Genomic DNA, 13671 nt, shown 5'->3' with positions numbered 1-13671 from the left:
AAGGCTTTCACCTTTCACCAAGGAACGCTGCCTCTGATCCAGAGAGCCCAGGCCCTGGGGAGAAAAACCACCCCTGGTTTTTAAGCCTTACCCAGAGAACATTAAAGCGAATATTTTTTTTAAAATCCACGTTAATTACAGGCCAAAAATACCCACGTAAAAATATCTCATAAAGAAGGTGAAGCTGTTCCGAGGTAGAGCACATGTGATGAACCAGCGCTGCTAATTAGTTCTAAATAAAAATCTGCAGTAAACTGCCATGAATTATTTAAATTTAGCTGGAAAGATAGCCAGTTTTTTGGGGGGGGAAAAAAAGTTATTTTACTCTGCATTTACTCTGCTCTCTTTTCTCAGCAACAAAGCCGTGTGATCAAAGGGTTTCTCCCTGACTTGCCTATTCCACAATGCCACGGCATTTCTCAGCTGAGAGCGCCCAGCACACTGCCGAGCTCCAGGAGACACTGCTGAATAATTCACTTCGGGAAGGGAGAGATCAAATTCCAGCCTGGGATGAGAGGAGAGCCGTGACGTGGGCAAACCCAGGCCTAGCACGGAATTTATTTCATCCTGGGGATTAGCCAGGCCCGGTGGAGAGTCGTGGAATGGGTTGGGTTGGAAGGACCTTGAATCCCACCCCTGCCATGGGCAGGGACACCCCTCACTGCTGTCCCAGGGTGCTCAGAGCTCCATCCAGGCTGAAATCCCAACCCCCAAACCACAGGAGGGACAAGGTGTCAAGTGATGCCTCCCAAAAAATCATGCAAATACAGAGCCTTCGGGAGGTCCCATGACCTTGGATGTCCCATCCAACAGCCGCGGTGGGGACAGTGACCGTGACAACCCCTGTGCTGGTGGCCCACACCCAGGAGTGACAGAGCACCCCGGGTCAGGTCTGCAGGCCACAGCAGGAACAATAAAAACCCTCTCAGGGGACACGCTGGGGCAGAGTGCCAGCTGGAGACAAGATTCCCTCCATGCCCCTGAGCCCGTGTTTCCTGTCCCTGGGAATTCCTGCAGGACTCTCTGTGCCCAGCCAGGGGAGGGGCCCGGCAGGAATTTGGTGTGACAGGTGACAGCACTGCCCGAGCCAGGTGAGGACAACCCTTCCCAACACCACAATTAACAGCCCTCTGCTGAATCTCTGTGATTCTGGGAGTTGTCATCCCCAAAGCTGGTGGTTTAATTTGTCCCGAGGAGATCCCAGCCCTCTCCACAGCCCCGGCTCTGTCTCCCCTCGGTGCCAGCTCACTGTGCACCGGGGCTGTGATTACAGAGCCGGGCTGGATTAGGGACAAATCCTCTCCTCAATCCCAATTTCTAGGTGTTAATGCAGGGCCCGGAGCAGTTTTGGTGAACACCAACTCCACTTCTTAAAAGGAAATTAAATTAGAATCGTCATTCCAAAAGTGCTAAAAAACCCCCAAAAAACAATAGAAATGGGTTTGGACCACATTAAAGGTGTAGATAAGAGCCAGGTGAATATGATCCCAGCCAGGTCCTGGGACTTCTGGCAGCTCTGAGCTACACCTGCAGCTCGGTCCTGGGGCCAAACTGTGCAGAAAACTCCATTCTTTGAGCACTGCAGATGGAGACTCCTGAATTCCATCTTCTCACCCTCTCCTGTCTGAGTGATCCACTCAGGGACAAGTAAAAAAAATTAGATTTTAAAAAAAATTAAATTGTATTAATTTTTTAAAAAAAAAGTTTTAAAATTAGAAATTAAAAAAAAATCCTTAAAATTAATTGATTTGATTTTAAGTTAACAATAAAAAATGAAATTAAAGCCCAATATTCTTCTAGTCAATGGGGTGTGACCCCTTTTCTCCCCCTACCTTGTTTTGCACCCCCTTTTCTCTCCGGTGGCCTGACCCCAGTGTTTAAACTCCTCATTTCCACTCCCAGAGCGTGGGCAGAGGGAAGGACACGGAAACGTTTTATGGAGCACACGCAGGTGAACCCTGCACAAGGGAAATACGCAGAGAAACTGCTTTAAAAACAGCTATTTAAGCAAAAATTACAGGTTATTTACCTGCCCATCACAGCACCCTCCAGCAGGCAATTAAGCCATTAGGGCAGAAAATCACAGATAATTTCCCCAAATTCCAGCGCAGCTCCGTGAAAGGGTTTGGAGCATCTGCAACCGAGAGCTCCAGGAGAGCCCTGGGTCAGTGCCAGCCCCTTCTCTGCAATCAGGGCCTGAACATTATCTCCATCTTCCAGGAGGTAATTGAACATGAAAAGAGGATCTTAAACCGGAATTAGGGCAGAGCAGAGCCCGGGCAGGCTCAGCCTGGGCTGGGCACTGACATTTTCCCGAGGAAATTGCCAGTTCATCCCTCCCTCACCTTTCCAGTTCAGCTGCCAGCCTGTGCCACACGGCAGGAAACGGGTCCTTCTGTTCCCATCCCTAAACACCAGAGCTCCTAAAAGTTATTTGCGGAATCCTGAGGGTCACCCACCAGTCAAACACTCCTCGTAACACGGGGCTGGGTTGTGACCTTTGCTGTCAATTTGCAATTTTTGTGCTTAAACAAATCCAAACATTTCCTAATCACTCCTTCCTACAGGAATTTCATGATTAGTGGGATAATTCCTTTAAAATATGCAATTACTCTTTCCTAATGTATTCACTGCTCTGTCAACACAGTATCCTTGAAACATTACAATTTCCCATTGAGAACATATTTCTGTGTTCATTTCCATAAGACAGTTTTTAAAAACTAGATTAATATACTTTCTACTTCCTATATTAAAAAAAATCCTTTCTGATTAAATCTGAGTTAATAATTTGCAATTAATATCTCATTTGATGGGTTTAGGTTTTTTTCCCTCCCCCCCCCCTTGAAATTATCCTTACATGGTAGAAATCCTCCATCACTTAATTCAAATTCCGTCTGCAAGCCTCGAAATCTGAATTGTGCACAGTGGATAATAACTATTAGCTCATAATAATCACCTAAGTAGATATCTTAGAGAATCATTTCAAACAGCAGAGGAATGGGAAAGCCTGGTAGTCAAAACAGTTGAGAAGTTTAAAAAATCACCAATAAAAGCTGCTGAGCAATTAGCAGCTCTCGGGATTAACCTATTTTGCTGATCTAAAAATAAAAGGGTCTTGGAGTTCACTTGAGCTTGGAGAGTTCTTTGCCTATATCCCGTTTTTTCCAGCGCAGAGGACGTGGCAGGAGAGAAAGCAAAAATCCTGAAGTGCAGAGATGGAGCTGAGAGATGGGCACTCACCCAAGCAGAAACCGCCGCTCCACTCTTGGATGCTTTTGCTCCTCAGATGGGAAACCAGGAGTGAAATTCAATTATTCCTCAAAACCCTTCCGTTTCCCAGCGTGCAGTAAACCCCCCTCCCACACACACACGTTGGGATTCACAAATCTCATTTCTGGAGGGTTTCCACTGGAAGCAGAACTTCAGGAAATCGGGGCTCCCAGGGAGTTGTGGGATCCTTTGAGCTGGGAATCATTTTGAGATGGAATCCAACCATCAATGCAACGCTGCTCCACACAGCTTCCAAATCTCTGCAGGAGCAGGGACTTTGTACAGGAACAACTCCCCAAACACCATTTTTTACCCCAAAGTGCCTTGTTTTAATCCATCCCCCTCAGGATCACAGCTGGAACCTTGGAGGAGGCTGCAGCACCTGGAGCAGGGGAGATTCCCTCAACTCCAGACCAACATTCCACAGGGAAAAACCACCAGAGCTGCCCCCAGCGGGTCCAGGCTCACTGCACCATCCGGAAAATAAATTTTTAAAGCTCCTATAAAGCCCCAAACTGCCAAACCCTGCACTCAGCCTGGGGCAGGGACGTGCCCGGGGCACAAACACCAGCCCAGCTCCCCTCCAGAGCATTTCCAAACACATCCCACTGAGGCACCAGGCAGTGAAAGGAGCCACAGCCACACAGCCAGCACGCTGCTGGGTCACAAAAATCAATATCCATTTAGGAATCTCCGAGACCAGCCATGCTGGAAGCGCTGCCATGGAATTTATGGGTAAATATCCAGGCTTTTGCTCATTAGTCCTAACGACTGCTGGACGGGGGCTTCAGCTGCCTCGATATTCCTGCAAGAACGCCAGTGGTACAGTGGTGATGCTGTGAATTATTGCCGGCGTTTTCCACGTGTCAAAACCATGTTTTTATTGCTGGAAAATCACAGATTGCATTCGCAGCCCGGCCCGGTTTGAAATTCCTGTATTGGCTCCAGGATAAAACCTCTGCCCTGAGTAAAGGAGAATGTCGCTTTTGGGTGTGTTGGGAGCCTCCTGCCACACCTGAGAGTTTGCTGCACTGGAACTTGAACTAAAAACAAACCCAAAGGATGCAGGAAACAACTTGTAGCAGGAAAGAGGAGTTTGTGATCAGCCTGTGCACATCTGTCACTGGGCTGGCTCAATTTCTTTGTTATTTTCAGTGTAATTTGGTCATTTGGAGCTGAAGGTCTACAAAACCATGGCCATTCCGGGGCTCTTCAGCTCCTCCAGCCAGCCCATGGCTTTGGCTTCTCCTCTCCAGCCTTCTTAGGGTGACAAATAAATCATCCCTTGTGCCTCATCCTCAGTGCCTGCCCCAAAAACCCACACGGAGCTGTGGCAGCTGCAAAGGTGTGGGAGAGGAACTGCAAAAATCCAGGTGAACTGCAAAAATCCAGGTGAACTGCAAAAATCCAGGTAAACTGCATTGTCCAGGCTCCACAAACACTCCTGACTCTACCTCAGGTTCCTTTTCTCAGAGCAGATGGACAAAATATCTGAATTTTGGGTCATCCCTGCTCTCCCAGCACTGAGGGGGCAGAGAGGCAGGATCCACCGGCTGTGCCCCAGAACACCTCAGGGACACAGGGAACAACCCACACCTGGGTTATTGAGGGTTCCTGGGGGGCTGCAGGGCTGTCCCCACGTCACCCCTGTCACCCTCACGTGGGGCATTTTATCCCAGCCCACCCTGAAAATTGGGAAATGCCATTTTCTGGGGTATTTTGTCCCAACCCACACTGAAAATTGGGAAATGCCATTTTCTGGGGCATTTTATCCCAGCCCACCCTGAAAATTGGGAAATTCCATTTTCTGGGGCATTTTGTCCCAACCCACACTGAAAATTGGGAAATGCCATTTTCTGGGGCATTTTATCCCAGCCCACCCTGAAAATTGGGAAATTCCATTTTCTGGGGCATTTTGTCCCAACCCACACTGAAAAGTGGGAAATGCCATGTTCTGGAAGGCTCCACAATCTGCCACAGAGCTCTGACCACCAACACAAGATACTCTGAGATCTGCCACGACGTTTTTTTGATCATCCGAAGTTATAATTTTAGTCAAGCATCAGATAACTCATGGAGAATTTACGTCTATCACTGCTGGGGAAACATTTCTCCGCTGTCTCCTTTTCTTAAAATACAAGATGTCTGATCCAAAATTGGGGAGGGGAAATCATATCCTTTGCCACTTTCATTTTTTTATGGCCGTGCTCTTGATTTAGGAAAATCTCTTTACAAGAAGCAGCCCTGGTTTTCGAAGCAGGGCACTCAGAAGCCACAACGCTCCGCAATACAGAAAAATAAATCAAGGAATTTTCATAATGCACGATAAATTGATTTGGATTTTTCAAGCTGCCCAGATTTACGCCCTTCTGATGACACAATGGCTAAAGCAAATCCATATTATTGCCCTTTTTAGGAACCCCGTGACATCATTCCTGCTCGGAGGCAGCAGAGTGTCTGCACAAGGACGTGTCAGAGCCCAGGATTTATTGGGGCAGAGGATGCAGAGCAACACCAGAGCGAGCTCTTAGCTTCTGTGTAATGCCTAATTGAAAACTCTCTACCCCAGCCCTGCAATTTGGGAGATCTATTTTGCACGGAGTAAAAAAAAGTGATTGACAAAGTGTTAATAAAGCAGAATTATGGGGTGAATAAATGTCCAGAAGAGTGGAAATCCAAAGGGCAGCACTGGATTTCCAGGGAGAGATTTCCAGGGAGTTCAGCACCTTCCCAATGGACAGAGGAACATTCAGCCTCTGAACACTGAAGCTCCTGCTCAACTCTCTGCTCGTTTATTCGTTTAAAACTAACACAAATTATATTTAATCCCAAGTGAGTCACGCCCATCTTCAATGAGAATTTCAAGATACTTCCAAAAATAAAAGCTCGTCTTTTTTTAGGGGAAGTCTCCTGACTCACCTTCATTTAAACCTCCGCGTTTGCTATGGCCTCAACTCGTTTTTCTTAATTTTGGAAGCAAACAAAGCCTTGTCTTAGGTGCACTTGAATAAGATTTCTTTTTTTATATATAATTCCAGTGCCATATTCTGCCCTCCAGGCTCTCCACCATCCCTGTGCTCCTTCCAACACCATTTTCTATTATTATAAATATTTAGGTTTGGTTGTTTTTTTTTTTTAACAACACACTTCTTTCAGGGGTTCTGCAACTAAACGAAAACAGGTACAACTGACTGCTCTGGAAATTCCTCAAGAGTCAGTGATTTTTTGAGGATTGAAAGTTTTGAGCAGCTTTCCAGCTGGATGATAAAATAATGAGCACAGAGACAGCTCCCCTCAGAATAGATTCCATCCGTAGCTGAAGGTGCTGGGAAAAATAAATAAATGAAGAGGAAAAAAAGGCTTTTAAATAAATCCTGGGGAATTCAGAGTTCCCCAAACCACCTTCTTGGTGGTTTGAAGGAAAACCCCTGTGCTTCCACCAGCAGCTTTTCCTGGACCCACGAGCCAAAAATCCCATTTAGCACGGGTTGAGGCCGGAATGATCAAAGGTCCTGAGGACAAATTATCCCAAATGTCAGTGCCCCTGTCAGCCTGGGCCTCCCCAGGCAGGGCAGGTTTCCGTATCTTTGGTTTTTGATGCACTCAACAGGGAGATTTGCCCAACATCCAGAAAAAAAAGCCCAAATTTGTGTGCACAAACTGGGGCGTGTGGGAACAAGGAAGAGCAAATAGATCCACTCAGCAGAAAGCAGAGGGCCAGAGTGGCCCTGGCTTTTATCCAAAGGAACTGAAATCCCCACAGAACAGGACAGGAAATGAGAATTCTCTGAGTAAAACTTGACTGTGTCTCAGATCTGCAGAAGACAGCTGTGATTCTTGCCACAGTCTGGAGTGTCAGGAATTACAACTTCAGCAGTTATACACTCGTTTTTAATCATCAAAAAGAGATTTTAGGCATCTCCTCACAAGTCCCGCTGCTGTTCACTTGTCCCGTCACAGCCTGACTCTGTTTTTTTCTGTGACTCCTCAATTATTTCTCCTCCTCTTCCCAGGGCTGAGCCGCAAATCTGCATTCTGCAGGGTGTGCCAGTTCAGGATCTGCTCTGAACACAAATATTCGCAGCTTCATGGGAATTACCTGAGCCCTCAGAGGCAGCTGTGCCAGCACAAGTACAAAACCAGCAGGTCTTGCCCCAATTCCAAACCCTGCAGGAGCCCTGTGCTGGGTCCGGGCAGATTCACCTGCACAGCCTCACACTCCTCACATTTAAAACCAGGTTTGGAACCCCTCTAGGCACAGTAATAAGTGTGGTGATGGGCCTAGCTGGTTGGAAATGAAATGAAATAATGAAATAAAATTAAATGAAATGCAAAATTTTCCAGGATGGAAAGTCTGGGAAGATTTGACTCCTGTGGGAGGTGCCAAACGCCCTCCACGGCTTTCACTGAAGGCCTTCAGCCCCCTTGGTTTGGGCGGGGATTTAAACTTCTCCCCACTGCCACCCCCACCACTGAAGTGTTTTACACTTGACTTTTCTCTCCCTTTATTTTATAACCCAGTGTGTTTCCTCCCCACAGAGCCACACAGCCCTGCGTGGCCCAAGTCAATAAATCTTCATTATTGCGACACCGATACCCAACTACAAACACCTTCCAGGGAGGAAAAAACAAAAGCCCTTCTTGCCTCTGACAGGAAGGATGGCTGAGAGGATGATTTAAGGTAATGAGCACCATTAAGAGCCGCAATTAGACCATGGACTATGAAGGGAGAAAAATCAACACGTAGCAAGTAAAGACGGGGCTGAAGCAGAGCTGATCCTCCCTTGGACACAGTGACTCCTCCCAAAGGCTGCCAGGGAGAATGATCTGAGCAAATTCCCTTTGGGCTGGAGGAAACACCTTTGCAAAGGTGTGGCAGTGTGAAATTTGGGAACACAAAGGGAAGGTGCACAGATTTCCTGCTCCCCGAGGAGGGGCTGGGTGCCATTGGGAGCTCAGGGAGCGACTGAGCAGATAAAAAGAGAAATGCAAGGTGTTTACAAAGAGAGCTCCCATCCCCTGGGCTGGGATGGGGGAGACAGAAAATGTGTTGGGGACAGTCCTGGAGCCTGAGCCAGGCTTGGCTGATCCTTGGGCCTGGCCCAGGTGGCACAGGAGGAAATAACCCTGCTCCAAATGCTCTGATGAAGGTGCTGGTTCACTCCTGTCCCGGAGCTGTTAGGGATCCTGGCAGAGCTCTTCTCCTCTGTGAACACCTTGAATTTCCCTTTTCCAGCCCCACCAATCCCGTGGTCCTAGCCCAGGAACTCCTGTGCTCCTGCAGGCTCCTCACACCCCCGAAAAGACCCACCCTAAACACGGCAAACCCTTCCCCACCCAACAACCCGCCCAGCAAACCCGGGTCAGCGGCAGCAATCAGCAGAACCGAGATTCTCCTCCAATCCAGCCAGCATATTCCAAACAATCCAATTCCAACCCCACCAGGCCAAGGCACTGAGTGACTCAATTTTGCTGCTGCGTGTGGGGACACAAAACCCCGTCTGCAGTGAAGTGAAAGATGTTGTTCTTTGCAGGCAACAACGAGAATTTCTGTTAAATACCAGGAACTCAGAAGTAAAAGAGGAGGAAACCGAGCGTGCTTCGCGTAGAATGGGGATTTGCAATTAAAAAAGTTCAGTCCTATTACACATCATTTTTTTTTCCAACCGGCAGGAACACAAAGAACTCAATTTTCAACCTCGTGTATAATTTTGTACATCTTTGCTCGAGACAGATGAATTTCAGTGTATACAAGGATTGCACGGATGATCAAGGAGTGGGAACAGAGGATGAGACTGAAACAAAATTGCTTATTTAGCCTGGGAAATTAGCTGGATTTTGTGCCAGTAAATAAATACAAGGGAGAGGGAAGGAACAGTTCTAGCTGCAAGACAAAGTTGCGCAAGAGAAAAAGCGAAGGTTGAAAAAAATCAAGGTTTTTAACAATGACAAAAATGAAGTTCTGGAGCAAACTTTGAGTTCCAGGGAGGAGGAGGGGAGTGAAGGAGTTCTGTGGTCAGGCTCCACCTGTCACCCCCTTGCTCCGCTCCTGCATTTTTGCACACCCAGAATCTCTGCAGGCCTGCAGGGCTGTGGCCTTTTCACGCCTCCCCTTGAATTCCTTGTTTGCTCCTGGAGTTTGGTGCAGAAACAGCCTCAAAACTGGCCCACGCCAGGCAGGTGAAACACCAAAACCAGAGAACAACTTCCTCATGGGAAAGGCTCGGATAAAACGTGTCATATCTGGAAGAAGCCCAGCTGTGAGGGCAGGAACACCTGGCGGGGATCAGACCATCAGCCCCAGCCACGAGCAGGAGGTGCTCAGACCCTGTGGATGCACTTGAACAAAGTCTGATCCCTGGCCAGGGAGCTCTGCTCCCCTCCAAACCAATCTCCCCACAGCAGGTTAATTAAAATAAAACTCACCCTGACAAGACTCGGAGTCAGCCAGGGCACAGAGATAAAACTTTATAGGAAGACATCAAAGGCCTTGCTGCCCCTTCTGTTAAGACAGCAAACCACCACAACACAACCCTCCGAAGAGAAAAAACCCCGCATTCTACTAAGATAAAATATATTTAAAACATATAAACAAACCTACCTGCTTGTTATCTTCATCCTGCTCATTCCAGCAGCCTCCGGAGGCCCAGAAAAGTCATTTTGTGACCTGGGGGTGTCGGTCAGAGTCCCCCCGACAGCAGAGAGAGCCCAAACTCCAGCTGAGCATCCCTGGGCTGTCCTGTCCCACCTCCTCCCAGGTGAGCAGACCCCAGCCCCACCTCCCAGCCTCGCCAGCCCCTGATTTGGCCCCAGGTGCAGCAGGAGGAATGGTGATAAAGCCCTGAAGAGCTGCAGGGTAAGTGGCGCTGAAGCCATAAACCCAGTGAGCGTCGTGCCGCTGATGGAACAGAAAAACAGATTGTACAACCACCGAGCAACCCCGGGGGCTGCGGGAACTCCTGGCCTTCAACCGCAGGAATAAAATCATATTTTATTTACAAAACAGCCAAAAAACAGCCGTGCAGAAAAAAAAAAAAAAAAAATCATAAAGGGAGCAGGGCTGAAGCTTAAAAATGATAAACCTTCCCACAAGATTCTGGGATGAATTGAGGATCTTCCCGGTCCTTAAGAGAGAAGTTTCCAGGATGAGCTGTGCCAGGCAGGGACACGCTGTCCCTCAGCTCCCTGGGCACCCCGAGGTGTGAGCACCTCATCAAACCTGTCCTGGAAATGCCTCTGCTGCTGCTTTTAAAAGCCAGCTGAGGTTTTAAACACTGCCTGAGCTCCACGCTGGGTTCAGGTGTGATAAAGCAGAGGCACAAACCAGGAATTTGTGTGGCTTCATATTAAACAAGCTGGGCATAAACCCAGAGAGTTTTCTTACTTGGACACGTAAAAAAACCCCACGGAATTCACATTTATCTCTGTGCTTCGTGTAAGATATTTGCTTTGCTTCCTTCCCCTCCTTTCCTGCTCCTACTGCAGCCTTCCATGCTTTAATTGCAGCTAAAATTTTTCATTTGCCACTGACTTTTTCAAAGCCCCACAGAAATCCTCCCTGCACGGCGGCAGAAAAACCCTGGGGTTTTTTCTGTATTAGAGGGATGGAAATTAAGACTTTCAGGACAATTCCTGCAAACACCCTTTGTCGCTGCAGTGGGGTTAACTGCGAGCGGTGACAGGTATTTCCACGGGCTGGGAAATGCTGCGATGGGAGCTGAGGCTGAATTCCCAGGTGGTCCTGCCTCATCTGCAGCGCTCCCGGAGATCTCTCCACTGACACCTTGAAAAATGATGATGATCTGCTACGGCTTGGCTTAATTAATTGGGCTGTTCAGCCCCCTCCTCCCCCACGTTAAACACCTGATGTGCAGAGTCAGTAACTGGATAATTGCAGCGGGAGGCAGAGGGCAGGAAAACACCAGAGAGAGATTTTTTTGTTTGTTTGTTTGTTTGTTTAAAAATTCAGTCATCCACAGCAGAGAGGCCCCGGATGGATCTAACACACAGACCCCCATTGCTGCTGTGCCCAACAAACCGGCTTTTAAATGGAATTTTTCTAGGGAAGAGAGCCATGTTCTGCAATGTCACTTCGATGGCTTCCCACTGCCAGGGATGGATGGGAAATTGGGAAGGAGTTGTTCCTTGGGAATTCCCAGAGAAGCTGGGGCTGCCCCTGGATCCCTGGAAGTGTCCCAGGCCAGGCTGGAGCAGCCCGGGACAGTGGGAGGTGTCCCTGCTCTGGCAGGGGTGGCTCTGGGTGGGATTTAGGGTCCCTCCCAACCCATCCCAGGATTCTGTGACATCAGGGCCTCAATCCTGAGCTCCATAAATTATTTTCCCTCTTCTCCCCAGGCAGGCTGAACTGGGATTTAAAACCATGCTCAGATATACAAAACTCTGGGATGTCCAAGCAGATCCCTCATCCCTGCCCCGGCATCCAGGACTCTGTGATCCCCCTGAAGGCTTCCAGCTTCCAGAGCCCAAATTGCCCTTCCAGGACGCTTGGAATGGTGAACCTAAAGGCTTTGGAGGCGCGGGAAGCAGATTTTAGTGAAGAGCAGAGCGGTGCAGGCACAGTGGGTGATGCTGTCTGTGCAGGGAGCGATGCTGGGCATCCCCGGGGATGAGTGATGAACTGCGGCCACTCCAAAGCCTCTCACAGGGAGACAAAGGAGGTGGCGGCTGTGCCCAGGGCGCTCCGGCTCCCTCTGTGCCCTGCCCACAGCTCAGCCCCTCCATCACAGCGCTGCGGTTCACTCTCGGCAGCCTCTGCAGGGGGAATTCCGGCCTGCTGCTCCCCTGGCAGCTCCTCGGGGGTGAGATGCTGCGGTGTAACAGCTGATTCCTGCGCCGGGGAGGTTCCATCCCTGACAAACCTGCTGCCGCAGGAGCACTCGGGCTGTCTCAGGCTCCGGCAGCAGCTCTCCTGCCTCTCCCTGTGCTTGTTGAACACGAATTACAGCAAAAAAAAATCAGCTTAAGAGCCGGGCTCGGCGCTGTGTACAATTAATTTATCAATGCTCCTACCACTCACATCACTCTTTGTGCTCTTCTCAGCCCTGGAACATCTTGATGTGCCTGAAGTGAATATGAAACCGTGTCTCCTAGATAACCTGCGTTTGTTTCAATTTCTGTGTCTCGTCCGTCTGGCGCCTTTCCCAAACAAGCAGATAAAACACCCGAGTGTCAGGGAATCAAATCCCAGCAGCAGGATCTGCTCGGGAGACGCCTGATGTGTGACTGCCCATCACAGCAGCTCCTCTGCCAGGTGTGTGCATCCCTGCCTGGGCTCTGCATCCCCCTGTCACACTTTGGGACACGAAAGAATGAGGCAGGCAGCAGGAAGGTCGGCAGGAGAGTTCTACATTTAATTTTCCGACTCCGTCTTTTATATAAAATCATCAGAAGGCACAAGATTGGCTGCATAGGTTGCCACCTCTTCGACCTCGTTGGTGAGGACCACCATCAGTCACCTTTCTCCTCCTGGAGAAGAAATATGTAAACAAAATAGATAAAATTTTAAAATACATATTGTTTTCTTGAAGCTGCGTGAGAACAAAATGCAAACTCTGAGAAGTAGGCAAAGTTAGGGCGATACCCCCCACGGGCTCTGCATCCCACCCCAGGCTCTGCACACAGGGAAATGAGAGCACCTTACAAAAGATTAAAAATTATAAGGGCTCTAAGAAGGCAGAGAGAGCTTTTTTTTTTTTTTTTTTTTTTTTTTTTTGCCAAGTGGGGTTTTATTGACAGCTAAAGCATGGGAGCACCACAAGGCCGTCTCCATCTTATTCAGCTTAACCGGAATAAAAATCCAGCCTGGTTTGTTCATCTCTCAGATGCTGGAAATTCAGCACGACACACCGTTAACCTCCCATTTTGTCTTTCTCATCATGGAATAGAATCCCGGGGTGGTTTGGGGTGGGAGAGACCTTAAAAATCCACCCAGTGCCACGGCAGGGACACCTCCCACTGTCCCAGGCTGCTCCAACCTGGCCTTGGGCACTGCCAGGGATCCAGGGACACCCTGTGCCAGGGCCTGCCCACCCTCAGGATAAAGACTTTTTTTCTCATATCCCATCTAAACCTTCTCTCTGTCATTTTGAAGCCGTTCCCCTTCTTTCTTGTCAAAACCTTCTCTCCAAAGAACAACCAGAGCGATTTTGGGTTTATACCTGGGCGGGTTTAAGGATGTTTGGGTGGGCGGGAGTTGACAAACTGAGCAAGAGATGCAGGAAACAAAAGGAAAAGGGCACTTGGAGCACATTGAGCGTTCAGGAAAATCCGTGGCAGCTCTTTGGATGTTGTAGAACCCCGTGGGATCACTTGGACCAGCTGCTGGTGGGGTTTGGAACCTCCAAACCTCCCACCAGTGAAGGATTTGAGGCTGGCCCTGCT

Source organism: Chamaea fasciata, unplaced genomic scaffold, assembly GCF_029207755.1.
Source record: "Chamaea fasciata isolate MVZ Bird 193981 ecotype frontalis unplaced genomic scaffold, bChaFas1.0.hap1 SCAF_13, whole genome shotgun sequence".
Lineage (NCBI taxonomy): Eukaryota > Metazoa > Chordata > Aves > Passeriformes > Sylviidae > Chamaea > Chamaea fasciata.
This window is presented reverse-complemented; position numbering follows the sequence as displayed.